General features: G+C 37.7%; 1 protein-coding gene across 26 annotated transcripts in view; it reads right to left on the bottom strand.

Annotated features, from left to right (window-relative positions):
- Window positions 1–17,092, bottom strand: part of ZBTB20 (zinc finger and BTB domain containing 20) — an 899,572-nt gene that overhangs the window by 239,404 nt on the left and 643,076 nt on the right. Inside the window, exon 1 of one of the 26 annotated variants that reach the window (XM_079767022.1) lies at window positions 11,144–11,363. The exons of the other annotated variants lie outside the window; for them this stretch is intronic. The gene's annotated coding sequence lies outside the window, so the exon portion shown is untranslated. Of the gene's footprint in view, window positions 1–11,143; window positions 11,364–17,092 lie in introns of those variants that run through there. 26 annotated transcript variants of the gene reach the window in all.

The following is a 17,092-nucleotide window of genomic DNA, read 5'->3' as shown; positions in this document are numbered from 1 at the left end:
TTCACATTTTATGAAACATCTGTAACTAAATAGAGATCATGCTTGAGAAATTCTAGTCCAACATGCAATTTAGAGAGAAAGTTATAAATCATAAATATAAGGGCTTAGAGCTAAAGTGCCACCTCAACCATAACAATAATAAAAACTCCTAAGTGCATTCTGGCAGGAATGAATACAAGCGGCAAAGCCTATTGCGGACTGTGCAGAGCCCAGGAAGGTAACCAAGTGAGTAAACAGCTAAGGCAGGATTATCCTCATTTGGGAGGAATCCATTCCAGGCAGGAATTAAAGGGAAGGGGGTGAGGGAGGGAGAATGGAGGTGGGCGAAAGGGCTTTTGCATCTGAAAGCAGCGAAGTTACCTTGTGGAATAAAAAGGAAATTTGTTTTTCCCTGTCAACAGTAATCTCATTTGAGGTCTAGCAGAGTGGTACACAAAAGATACATGTGTTCCACCTACTTTCCTTGGTTTGTCTCCTCTGGCAGCAAGGTACACAGGCAAGGTTGAGGTGAATCAGACCCATTTAGAATAACATAACCACATTCCTCTTCAAAGTTATAAATATGATTCTTCAATGGCTTTCTTCAATAGACTGATAACTTAGTGCACAGCTCTTGGCATATCCCCCCAGCCAGGGCTTGCTGCTTAGAGTACTACAATGTCATAAATGGGCTTAAATGAAAGGTGGGCAGATCTATACTGAAATCATGACTCACAAATGATAAAAATTACTGAAACCAATATAAACCTCACATATCTACACCACCCAGAAAAACATAAATAACCACTAAATTCCTAGTCCCTATGTTATCAATGGTGAGATGAGATTTGAAGAAAGGGGAGTAGTTAGATCAATGAGTACATCACCACTTACCATCTCTAACTTACTATGATGTGGACCAACTTGCCTACTTCTTGATACTTCATTTTCTTAACAACAATTAATAAACTGACTACAAAACACTTAGCTACTATAAATTCTATTAGAAAATGGGCTTTTTGCTAGAAAAAAATCAAGGGCCCTACATGTCTACACCCAAAGACTTATATTCCCAAGTTTTTATTAAATAACATCAGCATATAGTTAAAACTATATAATTCACACTTTTAAGACCAAGAAAGAAGTTAAGGTTTCAAAGGCCATAAAAGCAAAATTAAAAGTAATGAGTATTTTCTGAGACAGAAAAGAGTTCTCTTTATGAGAACTCAACTCAAAACTTTTAAAGTGTTTTTCTTTAAAGATTTTCTACAAAAAATATTTCTGAAAGTAAGCATGAAAAATCTCAAGAAATAGGTAAAAGTTAATTTAAACACTTCCTTCCCTACTCCAGGAAACATCACAAAGCTAATGACAAATAAATTAGAGGCAATTAATTCATTAATTCATTCAGCAACTATTTACTGAGCACTGACTGTGCTCAATACTATCTGCTATTATCATTAAGGAAAGACTAACCATAGACAGGATTAGTAAATTTGATCATAGAGATAAATGAAGTTAAAAAAATACTCATCATTTCAGTTTTCTTTCATTAAAGAATTTTTAAAATAATAGTTTATTTATATCATATAAGTACTTGTTTACAAATTATTTTCTTGCTAAAATGCTGAGAATTGCCAACTAGAGCCATTTTTGAAATAACAAAAACAAACCAATAAAAAACACAGTGGTTTAGGAGAAGAAATATACAAAAAAAGGGCATATAACCTAAGGCCAATAAAATTATGTGAAGTGTTCTTAAACACTAGATTTTCCAATATGTAGGGTATCTCCCATGTCAAAAACTGTGACTCATTCATTCAGTCTGTATTTGCTTAGTGTCTAGAACATGGAAGACAGTATCACTAGGAGATGATTTTATTCCATCAATAAATTTAGAAGAATTACTACCTATTTGGTGTGATTATCATGAAGAAACCCTGTCAGAAACCTGAATGAAATGGCTCATTAAGTTGATGCATATATTAAAATACAAGAATTCTGCTCACACTTCTTCCTTCTCCTTGGGATGGATTTGCCATGAGAGTACTTGTACACGAAGGCGGGAAAACCTGCTTTGGCCATTTGTGCTCCGGCCTAGGAATATGGACTCTGTTGTTACTGGGTGCTTCTGGATGCCACAGAAGAATAACTTATGGCCTTTTGTATATAACCAAAGGGCTGCTATATCTTTAAAGTGTTCAGAATAAAAGCCATTTACTCTCTTTTCAGGATAGTCTGGAAATTGTCCTCAGGACTTTCTGTCTCCCACATGAACTACCATTATAGTTTGCAAAGAGCTTTCCTGTGCATTGTGTTGCTCAGCTAGAAGGCAGCAGTGGTGGGGATGAAGAGCACTGGCTTTGGCACTAGAGACACCTGGATATTCACCACAACCACTTATTAGTTATACACCAGGGTGCAAGCTGCCTCAGCACTGTAGCCGTGATTTTCTCATTTGTAAATGGGGATAATAACTCCTACCTTGCAGTGAGGTAGAGGTTAGCTATGGCACAGTTAAAATGTGAGCATTGAGAACCCACAGCAGGGATACTAAGGGCTTCTCAATGATGTTTCTCTTTTTCAGGGGAGGAAGGGGGTCTTCCCTGTTACTTAAGACTACACCATCCAAGCCTCTAGTTAAAATAAGCTCTTCAAATCTTAGATCTAAACCATCTCCATAAAATGGTTCTTTAATTCATGGCTACGAGAGGCCTTTCCATATACTCTCAAGAGACAGTCCTTCTTTGGGAGCAAGATACAGAATTTAATTCAAGTTTTTCTTTAACCCTGAAACTATGCGCCCTGAAGCAAGCTGTGTGCTGCCATCAGATTTTATTAGGTGGGCTAAATTGGAGTCAGAAGGAAGTTTCCCTAAGTAATAGCTGTCTCCATGGGACCTTCAGAAAGTCAGTTGAGATTTTCTAATGAAGGATTCTCAAGATCCAGAAGCAGAGGAAAAATCTTGGTGGCCTCTCTCTCTCTTACTGATTCATTGATAATTCTTAAACATTGGGCTGGCACAACGAGTAAAACAGCACATTTTGCACAGTGCGGAAGGGTGGGTGTGGATGTTTTTGGAGCCAGGCAGTCTATGGCAGCTGACTGAGTCACACTTGTGCTTTGTTGCCCACTTACATCTTCAGAGAGCAGCCTGGGTGGGGATGCTCATCAGATGTGTTCATTTAAGGACAAACCCATTTGAATATATGACAACATTTGGCAAACTTCCTCTACCGAATGGCAAGGCTGGCCCACTGCCTCTGAGAGCAATTGCTTGTCAAGGAAACAGGTCCTTTGATGTTCTTCCCATGATAGACCACATCCAGTGCCTCCCAACTCAATACACTGTGTAAGCGTCCTGGGAGCTTCACCTGGTCCGCAAACACTCCCATGCTTCTGGTCTGGATTAGTGGGTTTTAGACGTGCAGTGAGTCCTTTTACAACTATTTTTAAAAATAAATCATGAATGAAGAATCCAAATGTTTCATTGAGATCTAGTGGTCACATGTTTCATCAGAAGTCAGCAAACATTTACTGAAGTTCTACATGGAGAATTCTGTACCATACTTAAGAAAATGCTCTCTATTGCCTCAAGGTGTTTATAATCCTGCTGGGAATGAAGGAACTACAAAACCTAGACAGTCCAAACTGCTTAACACTTACAGATCAACACAAAGTGAGCACACACAGAGGATATAAAGACATTAGGGTAATAAATAGGATAAAAGAAATAAAGTAGAAAAAAGTGGTAGATAGATGTTTTCCGAAGTGAGAGGGAAGAACATCACAGAGTGGAGACAGAGCATGAACTAGGGTTGGCAATGGGAAAGGGGAAGTCGGTGAACTTGGCTGAGGTGGGGAGAGCAGGTCAATCAAGACCAGGAGGCTCACTGCAGGTGCATGGATCTCTATGAGGTATGGACTCAGCTGGCTCATGAAGATTGCCAAACTGCTAGCCCAAAGCCTTGTTCATTTTACTTTGGGGGAAAAAGAAGTTGATGGGACATCAGAGTTGGGGAAGAAAAAGAGGCCAATTGGTAGTAGAGAAGCTTTATAGCCAGATGAAGACTTTTGGATTTTAACCTACAGGTAGAAAAGAAACAGGGTAGAATCCTAAGCCAAGAAATGAGATGAGGAAAATGGTGGACAGAAGCAATTATTTCAGGTGCTTAAAAGGACTGCTTTATGGAAACAGCCTGAAGTAAGGGTGGCCTATTTCCAGGGGTTCAGACAGGGGATGAGAGCCATCCTTTCCAAGACCCACTGTGAAATCCTGAAAATAAAGAGAAGACAGGAGAAAACGAGAAGATATTGTTTGGGGATAACTGGAAGAATTTAGTGACTAACAGAATCTAAGTAAAGGGCAAAAGAAGAGAATTAAAATGATCCTTGTGCTGGGGCCTGAGGAAAGGGTCCTCAGGACAGTACCAGGTAAATGGGAGAAAATAAAATGGATGGCTGGAGTGGAGGATGCTTTGGGCAGTGATGGATCATCCAAATGATTAGGAGTATGGTGTGTGTGTGTGTGTGTGTGTGTGTGTGTGTGTAAGGTATAGACATGTAGATTTAGGAACAATGCCTCCTTTTCCCTAATCTTACCTTATAATAGACAAATATGCAAATTGATTGCACCTTTGCTATGCCCAAGCCACGCCCACCGACCACGCCCACCGACCACGCCCACCAGGAAACCTTTGCAGGGACGTTGGGCACCAGAGGGGAGCCTGCACCGATGGAAGGAAACGACTGGGGGTCGGCTCCTGTGATCAGTAGCAGGGACGCTGGGTGCGGCGAGCCCAAGGCCAGGAAAGCCTCGGGCACCAGCGGGGAGCCTGCACGGATTGCAGGAAAGCACTGGGGGTCGGCTCCTGCGATCGGTAGCAGGGATGTTGGGTGCCGCCGAGCCCAAGGCCACCACCCGGGGCCAAGCCCTGACCCTGAAAAAGGCAGAAGGCGGTGGCTACAGCCAAGGCCTGGGTCCCTGGTGCCGGCAGAAAACTGGTGCAGGCAGCCAGGTGAATGAGGGTCTATTGCACGAATCTTCGTGCAAATGGGCTACTAGTATTAAATAAGAGCTTACCACATTCATTCAATTACCCAATTCTTTAAGCAGATATGTATTAAGTTTACAATAAAACTATGTGTAAGGCTTACAATAAGGAGACAGAAAGTTCCATCACTGAGAAAGGAGGCATGCGGCCCACCGGCTGCAAGTTTGACATGCTTGGTTTAGATCTTATTGCAACATTACTTAAAGGGTAAATTTTACTTTTTGTATTAATTTTCTATTGTTTGTAATTCTCAGACCACCGACATAGCAGTGCTTTCATCAGTGATGGATGTGCCATCTCAACACAATTTATAATCAAGTAATTTCTCTCAGTGTACTTGGATAGCATCTTTTTTCTCAAATAGCATTTATGCATTTAAATGAAGCCAGTGAATAAGATGGCTTTGGGTTACAGCAGGCTTCAGTTTCCACTATGATCAGTCCTGATGGAAAACCATGTGGTTCTCTGGAAGGGATACATGTATATGTGCAGGCTCTGTGCTTCACTCAGATTCTGGCCTTATGGCCATGGTATTGGAACTACCACCAGTTATATTGTGGATCCTGCTTGTTTGAGGGTGAGAGGAGAAAGGGAAATTCACACCTATTTTTCACAAAGCACTGTAGGAATCCAATGGCTGTGGCCTCTGTTCACCATCAATTGAGATACAATGCACACCTGTGAGAGTCGACCTGCAGGCCTGATTTCTTACATCAGCTCTCTTCTCTCATGCAACTGAGTCTAAGGAACTGAAGAGGCTCGGGAGATCAGGGAGGCTCAGAACTGAGTCCACTATAACTGCACCACAAGGAAATCAAGTTTTAAAAATGTGGCTGAATTATTTTTTAAACATTAATACAGGGTGGGGCAAAAGTAGGTTTACAGTTGTTTGTATGGAAAATAATACAATAATTAATAACTAATAATATAATAATAAATTTTGTGTTCCCTGTACTCAACTGTAAACCTACTTCTGCCCCTCCCTGTATAAAGCAAAAGGAGTACAAAAAATGGGAGTAGAAATCTTCATGACTATTAAGACCTGAAAACCTACTTTGAAGAAAACTAGTCATGGTAAAGAAAGTAAGTTTTTTTGTAGTGGTTGAAGAAAAAAGTACCCAAAGAAGCAAATAAATATATGAAAGTCTCTTACTATACCAACGTATTACTATATTTATTTCTGACCTTTGGTTACTGAGAAGATATGAAGGATAACAATCTATAAGTATTCTTTATATGGCAGATGCTCCTCTTATTCAAGGAAACAAATCCTTTTATAAAATGTAACTAAATATTTGTCCAATCAAAGGGCATTTTGTGTTCATTTTTAGATAGTCTCATCTACCAGTCCTGATAACTAAAAACGAGACCTTTTCTTAAGTAGGTTACCTTGTGTGTGTGTTAAATACTTAAAGATGGATTCAGTGTTAATTTTATAGTGCATGACCTAGTTCAGTGGGACCATTATATACAACAATTCTTCTCAGCCCTTTTCTACTTCCTTTAGTAAAATTTTATCAAATTAATGAAAAAACCTATTAAACGTTCAGTGTATATCCTCACTGTTAATTTTTTTCACCATGGTACTATTACTGGTATCACAATGGTTCCTCATGTCTTATGCAGTACAATCCATTCTCTACTATAGCATCATTTTCTTTTTGTAAACAGAAATTTGGCTTTTGCAGAGCTATTTCCACCAAACTATAAAAGTGCTAATGATGCCCAATTTAGGACGTAAACAATTTACCTCTGTCCTCCTTTGAGCTTTCCTCTGTTTTCATTTCTCTAATCATCATTCTAAGAATACTGTTTCCTAGAAAGCTGTGGTCATGGTTAATTTAATAAGTTACAAGTTGACTTTTTTAAAAAACTGATGTTGACATTATTTTTTTGGTAAACCTATCCCTTACAAAGTGTACTCTGTACCTGACATTTTCCTTGCATGACTGACTAATCCCAACCACTCCATTTCTACTATTTTGCTTTTATCACTGTGCTTCCTCAATTTTCCTTCCATAAAATATTCTTTCTACTTCTATATAACTCTTTCTTATTATTTTCCCTCACTTATTATACTTAATCCTATTTTTTCTTATGCAATGAACATATTTCCGGAGTGCATCTTGGTTCAGTGGTTAGTGGTATTTTCATCACTTATTCCATAGTTTGGTTGATGATTGCATAGAGCATATACATTTATCAAACTGATTCACATTTGCTATGAATAGACTGAAGTTGAGATTGCAAGAGGATTTGTCTTTAGCAATCTGTAAGCATGAAAATGGACAGAATGCCATTCTTCAACACCATTTCCTCTTCACTTATGGAGGAAGCCCTGGAAATAATAGCTGTGTTATTAGCTTTCTAATTTTTTATTTTTGGTTGTCTTTAAGAAGTTTCATTCAACGTTTAGGAAGAAAATTATAATTTCTTATTTTCTGGTCCAATTTTTATCTCCTTATTTTCTTCCAGTTGTACATTTGTTCTCTTTTTTAAAAGTTGTATTTTGTGAGTTATCTTTTGAATACACAGAATCTCAGATAATTTTTAAAGAGAATCTGTAGTAGAAGATGCTTGAAAATCTGAAACAAAGGGAATTTGTAGACTCACAAGGATTAAAATTTATTTTTCTTGTCTTTCTAAATTTGAATATCAGAGATGCTTATTTTTTTAAATAGTCTCTCCTTCTCTAAGTAGTATGGAAAATGCTCAAAAAATCTGTTTACAATCAAAGATTCAACTTGAGTTATAACATTTATTGAGAATCTACTATGTCTAAGACATTATATTGAATTTCTTTCACTTAAAGAATTTACACCTAGCAGAGGGATCAGACAAATTTCAGATGATGATGCAAATTAAGCACTAAATTTCATAAAAGAAGCACCAAAAAGTTTGTTGGGGTGGGAGGTCTATAGGAGAAATCAAGGACTTTTGCTGCATGAGAGGTAAAAAGAAGTAGGCAAGAAGGGCTTCATAAAGGAAATGGTATTGAAGATGAGCCTCGAGGATAAATAACATTTAAAAGATGAAAATAAAGATAAAGGTATATACAAGCACCAAGTAAAGAAAACAATGTTTGCAAACACCCCAAATTAATAGGGAAAATGGTTAAAGTCAAAAGTTTTTACTCTGACATAGATTTCTAAACAGTATAGTGATGGTTCACTCCATGGTTCTGAGGTTTATGAGCTCCCACATAAAGGTCTTTGCTGCAGATGTGGTCACTGGCTGCTATACCAGGAAATTTGATCCATGTTTGTTTTTGAAACACACACACACACACACACACACGCGCGCACACACACACACACACACACACACACACACACACGTATTCGATAGAGTAAGATGAACCTAAACACAGAGGCTAGGTTTTCCAATATTATTTCTTGATTTGCTTGTTCATAACCAAGGTGGGAACTTAAGAGTTTAATGCACGTGAAGACTGCATCTATTACTTTGTGTTACATTTTTGCCCTCAGAATATTATTTTCAACATTACTTTGTATAAACACAAAAACTATGTCCAAGCTGGAGTACTGATGTTGGATCACTCCAAGAAGTGTCCTCAATGTAGCTTCAAAAATTTATCCTCCTCTCTATAAATCTAGGTTTATTTCATGAAATAGTTATATGAAGTTTTGTCAAGAAAGCAACTGGAAGTAATATCTCATGTTTAATTGGGCATTGAGACTAGAGGAGTAATTCAGTCCAAGACTTTATCATCAGATTGCCAAAGCAACTGGAAATTAGTGACATATGTAAGACTTTAAGAACTTCACCATTTTGTATTCTATATTACATATATATGTACATGTACATGTATATGTATATGTATATGTATATGTATATGTATATGTATATGCCTATGATGTGGTACATACATAAAGTATTAATCAACACTTCATGAGCACAGTGGCTCAATTTATAACAATTTCTGTCATGTATATTAAGTTAATTTGTAGGAGAAAATGTAATAAATTAAAGTATAATCTAGCTTCCATTTTCCTAAACACTCAGTCTCTTCTTACCATCTTTCTTTGATCCTTAGCAAATCAGTGAAAAGTCAGGATTTTGTGTTTGATTATACCAGTATGTGCATTTATGAAAAGTATATACTGAGCTTTCTTTTTCTGATGCTATTAGAGATGGGTTAGAGCTTTTTTAACCCAACCTTAGGATTAAGCTGGTCAAATATATTAGTTAAAATGAACATCATAAATTCATAGTATAATTGTGTGCATTCCTTCTACTTACAGTTTGAACATGTGCTGTTCAGTACTGAAATGACTCAAATATAATCAGAATTTATTCCGGAGGAACAAAATCTACACTTCTATATGATCCCATCAGCAATTAACTTTGCCCTAATGGAATTAACACAATGCACAAGTTCAGGAATGGGTACACAGGAAGAGGAAGGGAGAATGAAACTCATTCATTCCCTTGCTAGGTTCTGCAAAACAGCTTCCTTATTCCCACAATGGAACATTTCTCTTCCTTATTTCTAGCATGGCTAAAGTCAGTAGCCCTAAAAATCATCTACATAGAGGTTTTCATCTTCCTTCCCAAAACATAAAGATGAGCTTGTGATAAAAAGATGATGTCTCCTGCTCAACTGCAATATCAAATAGAAAATTTACTAAGCAACATTTTGAAGAAGTACTCACAACTTCATACTATCCTTCTACCTGTGTCTGCTTCACAGATTTGAGTCTTGGGGGGTCACAGTTAGTTTTTCCCTGTTGGTTAGATAGCCTTTCCAGATGAGGTCATCATTCTCATTACTCTGCTTCTTCCTCTCTCACTAGAGTGTCTTTCTAAATGCAACGGAGGACCTCTTCAGTGAGATATTGAAGGCAGGGGATGCCTGGAATGATTAAAAGAAACAAAGCTTTCCCATAGCACTTGTCCTTTCCTCTGTAAGGAGATGAGGTAATATATAATCTCCTTTCTGTATTACTACCACAAGGGCCATTGTGGGAGGAAGAGATGGATTTCTGGGAGTGAAATGCCACTGCATGGCCGGGGCTATTTTCAGAAGGGCTTCTCTTCAATATCCTCAGTTCAGAACTGGTCTCTTTCCTCAGAGCAGTACTTTGGAAAACACCAAGAATCCCCATCTTCCAGGCCAAAAGGAAAGTAATTTCCTTGTTGTTGGAATATATAATGAAGAAAAAGGGAGATGAAAAAAAGAGATTCTGCTAATAAAGGTGATGCAAGTGAATAACTGTCAAATCCTTCTGCTATTTTTCATGTGGTTTGTGTGTGACACTTCTATCTGATCTTTCCTTCTGCAATTTCTACAAAAACACGATTCACCTGTGTAATCTGGACAAGCAGTTAGTTTGCTTATATATAAATTAAATAGCTTCAAGGGCCAATAGACCTTTGATTCTTGTTAATACCCCAATAACTTCTTCAAGTAGGAACAGAACCTTACCACAGGACATGGATTCACACTTGCCAAAGAAATCACTGCACGTGTAAATTAGAAACTAATCATCACTTCCTCTCTGGATACAGGGGCAGCTTTGCCTAAGAGTTTATGTTGAAATATATATTTTTATGAAATAGTTCTCACTGTAGTCAGCATCAATTTAGGAGTATGGAACAATACTTTAGCATTGTCCCATACTCCTAAGCTTTAGCACACCAGAAAACCCAAGAGAAGGAAGCGCTGAGAAGGAGAACTGACAAAGGCGTGGACCTTGCTTACACTTTGAGAAGCTAATTATATTTGTAAATTCCTGGTTAAAAACCTGACAATTGTCACTGGCAGGCTATTTCTGGATTTCTTCATCATATATTTTTCCCTAAAGTCTCTCAAAGAACTGAAGGACTTCCAGAGACAAAAATGAACTTGACAATCATGCTGCAACTAAAACAGATCCTGATTCTTTTCGTCACTTTTTAATTCACTGCAGATGGTGCAAATGGATGTTTACTGGCTGACAGGTAATGAGTCTTGTTGTAGATAATAGTGATCGACGGAATCTCATGCGTGTTGACAGCCCAGCATCTCAGCAACTGTATATGGCTACCACCCATTGCTATGCAGCACATACAATATTGTGACAGGGTGCAAAGTCAAGTCCACTTACCCCAATAGAAACGATGATTGGTACACCTGAAGCTCACTAGTTCACATGTGCCCTGATTGCATTCTCACTGTCCACCTGGGAAGACAGTCTAAGATGTGATCTAATGTCTACTGCTCTAAAAGGAAAATTTAATCTGTTTAAACATCCAAACACTCCTCTTCCCAGGTACCGCCATTCATCACAACTGTCAGTGCTTCTGTGGAAGAGTAATGACCCTCAGGCATGAGATAATGCTCCATAGGGGCCTTATGAATGCCACTGCCAAGCATAGAAATTGATCGGTTTTCAGTGGGGCTGGTATGCGCATCATGAAAGACCTGCACTTACTCACTAAATTACAAGTGGCTGTTTACTCCTTATACAATAAAGCCTGGGTTAGGGAACCACAGGCCCTGCTGACTTTAATTGTCCCAAACATGTGAGCACTAGATTTGGACCCATCAGTGAGATAGATTTAAACAGCTTGAAACTGAAAGTTGGATCAGAGTCATTCAAAAATACATTGGGAGATAACATAGGCATTGTTGACTTCTCCTTTTTCTTTTCTTTTTTAAATCCTCTCTATCAATGGAAGGTAACAACATCCCACTATCCAATATAAACACAATAAAAAAACCCCACACAGAATAAGCATGCCAGTGAAAAGTTAACTGTTTGTTTCCTTTCTGTGGGCTTCCCTTCATCTCTGAATTGGTTCATGCATTGTTTCTACAAAGTAGGATAAAGATAAACAATAGTTCATGGTATGAACTCATGATTTTCAAAACATCTTCCAACAGGTCTATTTCTTCATCTAACCTACATTGACCTTTTTCTTTAAATCCTCCCTTTTCTCCCAATCTCACCTACATTTACTATCAGATGTTCTTCAGAAATAGGAGAACTTACACTCTATAGACTATTCATTTCTTGGTAAATGCTCTCTCACTATAAAAAATTAATCCAAAATATATCGCATTTGAAAGCTGGATATTCTCTTGGGATTCTCATTTATTCTATCTCCCTTAGTTCTACTAGTAATGCTATGTCTTCAGGGATTTTAGATTCTAGAAAAGGTATGTTATTTCCTAATGTACCTTTGATTTTAAATTTCTGTCCAACCTTTTTTGTCAATAGCCCTGATAACATTAAACACTTAATGACTACAGTTTATTTTTTAGTAAGTTTTGAAAGTTCTGTTACTTTATTAGATTATAATATTTTTATGCTTTTCTCTTTTTAAGCACTGACAGTTGTGATGTAAAGCAGATATAGCCAAAACTGAAAGGAAAATTTTAAAAACCCTTCAGGATGCAGTATCCATGTTAAGTCACTAAACACAAGTTAGTCTTGCCTCAGAAATTGTTTTCCAACCTGTATGAGTTGAATGGCTCAACATAAATGAAGGGAAACCAAATATTTTACTCACATTGACTCATTTTATTTTAATAAAATTTACTAAGTATGAATTCATGAAATCATTATAGTTAGGAGAGATCTATCTACTTGGAAGTTCTCTTTTCCCTTGGCAGCTCAGAGTTATGCCCAACTTAACTATACTTTTGGTCTTCACAAAATTATGATTATTAATATTTCCAGTAATGGGACTCACACTTTCCTGGGAAGAGAAACTTATAATTAGAGAGAGATCTTAATAATTAATGAAATATACAAATAGGATCATGAAATTGGAATCTCTCAGTATACTACCAGGAATTAAGAAATCTTCTGGATAATTAGGAATATACTAGAAGACAATAAAAAAGATCAGGTAGTGTACTGAACAAAATCACCTTTGATGTCAAATGTCAACTAGAAATGTCAATCCAATTCAGGAGGACTGGATACAAAAGAACAGTGTGCTGCTGAGCAGAGAGGTATTAAGTTACCTGATTATCTTTTTCTGGAAGAATGCATTATGGTTTAGACACTTTTATTACCCAAAAGATGTAGACAAATCAGGGAAGATTAACAACCAGTTTTATTAGGAGGTAGCAGATGAGCTGGTGTGAATAGTACAGGTTGTTAAAAGTTCTGTATTCTCTTCTCAGCTCTGATATGCTTTCACGTGGGAATAGGCATTGTTGAAATTTAGATAGGATAATTTATGTTCTGTTCCCTAGAGAAAGGGCAGTTTGGGAACTGAAGGGAGAGAAGTGCTTAAAACAGCAAAAGACCTGGGGGTGGCAGAAGGGCAGGTAATTTTTCAACTTTAGGATTTTTTCAACTTTAATTAGAACAACAACAATAACAATAATACAACCCATTGTTAAGCTGGTTTACTTAAGCTCAGTAGTATTTGCAATATGTCTTTCATAAATAGTACCTAATTGTTTTTGGCCCATGGACTAAGGATGGTCCATAATACTATACTGTTACGCTCATGTTTCCCTGAAAATATAATTTGTAAGATTATTTTAGGAACTCTGATTATAAAAATCACTCCCAGTTAGTTACCCTTAACTCTAATGTAGTTTTCTCACCTCTTCTTACCCTGAATCTATAATCTATAGTCTCACAGGAATGCCCCTTTGGAAAAGGTTCCTGCCTCTTGCCTTCTAAATGATTTTCTACACACATTTTCATATACCATATAACTAGAGGCCCAGTGCATGAAATTCGTGCACTTGGGGGGCATCCCTCAGCCCGGCCTGTACCCTCTTGCAGTCCGGGAGCCCGCAGGGGATGTCTGACTGATGGCTTAGGCCCACTCAGCCATCAGTTGGACATCCTTAGTGCTGCCCTGGAGGTGCTCACCAGCCATGAGCCTGGCTCAGGGCTTCTGGCTGAGCTGCGCTCACCCTGTGGGAGCACACTGACCATTAGGGGGAAGCTCCTGCATTTAGCGTCTGCCCCCTGGTGGTCAGTGCATGTCATAGTGACTGGTCATTCTGTTGTTCAGTCTATTTGCATATTACCCTTTTATTATATAGGATAGCACAGTTTACCAATTTGTATTATTTATGAATTATCATTGAGAATTAATTAATTTTGGTTATTAGTGAAAATGTAAGTTGTCTAAAAGTTCTCTATTAGTACACTATTTTTATACAGGCCATTACTCCTAGGTGTATTTGTTATGATTTATTATTTATTAAAGATTTCAATTGGTTGACAAAGTATAATAGAACTAAATATTCAAGCAATGATGACGATTCACTAAAGCCTAATTCATTGCATTGATATCTACCCCTGGACTTACTTCTTAATTCTACTGGGAAACATCTATAAACATTAAAAAAAATTCTTCCTTTCCTGCTATTCATTCAAATTACATTACATTTGTCCCCAAATCCCATGATGGTCTCTGCAGACTACTTCGATGGGGTGAATAAGCAGGACATTTAAAACCATACAGTATTCAAAAGGAGCAGGAGAGTTGAGATGACTGTGCTCTTAGGCAGATTTCGGGAAACAGAGGAGGCAGCTAGTGATAAACCTTAGTAAAATTGGCCCAAACTCTCAATAGCTCCCTTAACTGTTGAGATTCTGATTGCTGGTGACTTTCTCAGTTACTTTAAAAATCCTCTCCCTATCAAATAATGGCTTCATTTGCAAACATCATTCAATTGTGCTCATATTTCCTTTTCCTCTTCCTCCCAGGAAGGACATTTTTGGCCAAAATGATCCTTTAATAGACCAGGCATAGGAGATGCTACACTTCATAACCCAGTTTCTTCTTATTTGGCTGCTCAAATCCTCCACGAGGCAACCTATTACTCTGTCCTGAGATTATGTCCTAGCTTCACCTTTGGACCTTTTCTTAACTATTAGTTGGGATTAATTCTCTTTGTGAATCCCTACTCTCCATTCTCTATACAGCAGCTACAATGATTTAAGTGTAGAATCAGATCCTACCACATAAATCTCCAAAGGCTGTCCCTTGCAATTAGAATAAAATCCAAACTTGCCACCATGAAGCCTGTATAATCTGGTTCCCGACTCCTTTTCTGATCACATCTCCAATACACTTATTGACTATCCATCTTTCATAATTCACAAACCTAGCTCACTTTCGTCTCAGAGTCTTTGCAGTTGCTATTCCAGTCTACCTAAAATGCTTTTCCTCCAGATTTTCATATGGTTGGTTTCTAACATCATTCAAGTCTCAGCCAGATGCCTTCTCATTACATGCGATCTTTTTAGGTTACACTCTTATTTGCTTTATGTTACTCATCAGTGTGTGTTAGTATGTTTATGAACTATCTCCTCTAACTAGAATGCTCCATTAGGAAGGAGGTCTTTGTGAGTTCTGCTCACTATTATACTCACAGTGCCAGTGCCTAGAACAGCAGGAGCTCAATAAATACTTGCTAAATGAATGAATACATTAATGGCTAAACAATAAAAAAAATGAAAACTAAGGAAGGGCAATACCAGTGCTTTTCATCCCAGTGGTTCTTTAAATGCACCTCAAAATGCTTTAAAAACAAACTAAGTACTTTCCTTATATCCTGGCATCAGAAGTACTAACTTTACTAATTAAAAGCATGGACCTCAGTGTACATTAATGACTGGTCCAAAATCATGTGCTAAATAATAAGTCTTACACAGTTCAGGTCTCAAATCATGTCAGACCAGTCAGTCCTACAATGTTTGTCTTAGAACACAATGATAAACCAGGTGTAATTAATCTGAGGTCCACTGATAGGCTGTAGGGGGCCTATGAATTCAATGAAAAGGTTCTATGTCCTCTTTTGGAGAGAGGGTCCACAGATTTCATCAGATTATCAAGGGAAGCCATAACTAAAGGAGGCTAGGAATCCTTTTAAGCAATACCATTCTATCCCATCTTCTGCTGTGGTGATAAATGTTCTTTGGAATACAAAGACACTAGGTAGCAAATTTCAATAATTGTCTCTGTCTATTTGGGTTACGCTCACTTTACCCAATAGCTTTCTCAAAACTTTTGAACTGTCACTTTTTGGAATGGGACATGAGCCATAAATCTGCATCCTGAACTCTGCTGAAACACCTTTGGCCAATTGGGATTTAATCTTATTTTTACCTGAATATGTTGGATATAAGCATTTTATTAGCCTAAAATGTACCTAACTATGACATTTATTAATGCTACTATTTTGGGAAAATTTTTTTATTTAAGTCCTAGAAGGTTTAAATGAGGTAACACTGGGTTTGTTGAACCACATGAAATTGTCATTTCTGTAGGTAAAAAATGGTTGAATATCGGTAAAGTGAAATGTTCAACCTTTTGTAAGTATTCAGATGTTAACTGCTATCATTGTTAGAGAAATTATTCTCACTCCACAACCCTCTCTTCCTGTTAACATTTCTATCCATGTAGAATGTACTGCTGGAAGTGGTGCTGGGATGGGGTTGAATTTGCCCATGATTTAAATTTCTAATACATATGCTTTCTTAATTCTTAACATTTCAGCTACCTCCAAATGATACCACAGAGAAAGCCTGAAGAATGGGCCTTAGAAAATTAAACTCAGAGAGTCTTGTTTTTCTTATACCTCGATGCACTTCTAACAGAAAAACTTCTAAATGGATATCAAACTCATGGAGCAGGTTCATGAGGACTGTACTGGTTTCCTTTTGCTTCTATAACAAAGTGCCACAAATTAATGGCTTAAACAACAGAAATTTATTATAGTTGTGAAGGTCAGTAGTTCTTAAATGATGGTGTCAGCTAGGTTGCCTAGAAAGAAAGCAGGCTCTAGGGGAGAATTCTTCTCCTTGTCTTCTTCAGGAGAGGCTGCCTACATTCTTTGGCTCATGGCCGCTTCCTCCATCTTCCAAGTCAGCAATGTAGCATCTTTGAATCTCTCTCTCTCTCTCTCTCTCTCTCTCTCTCTCTCTCGCTCTCGCTCTGGCTCTGATTCTGCTTCCATTGTCTTATCTCCTTCTCTGACCTTCCTACCGCTTTCTTTTCCTTAAAAGGACCCTTGTGGTTATGTTAGGCTTACCCAAATAATCCAGAATAATTTTCCCACTTCAAGGTCC

Source organism: Cnephaeus nilssonii (assembly GCF_951640355.1).
Source record: "Cnephaeus nilssonii genome assembly, chromosome: 3".
NCBI lineage: Eukaryota > Metazoa > Chordata > Mammalia > Chiroptera > Vespertilionidae > Cnephaeus > Cnephaeus nilssonii.
The sequence above is the reverse complement of the archived record's forward strand: the minus strand, read 5'-3'. Positions and strand labels throughout refer to the sequence as shown.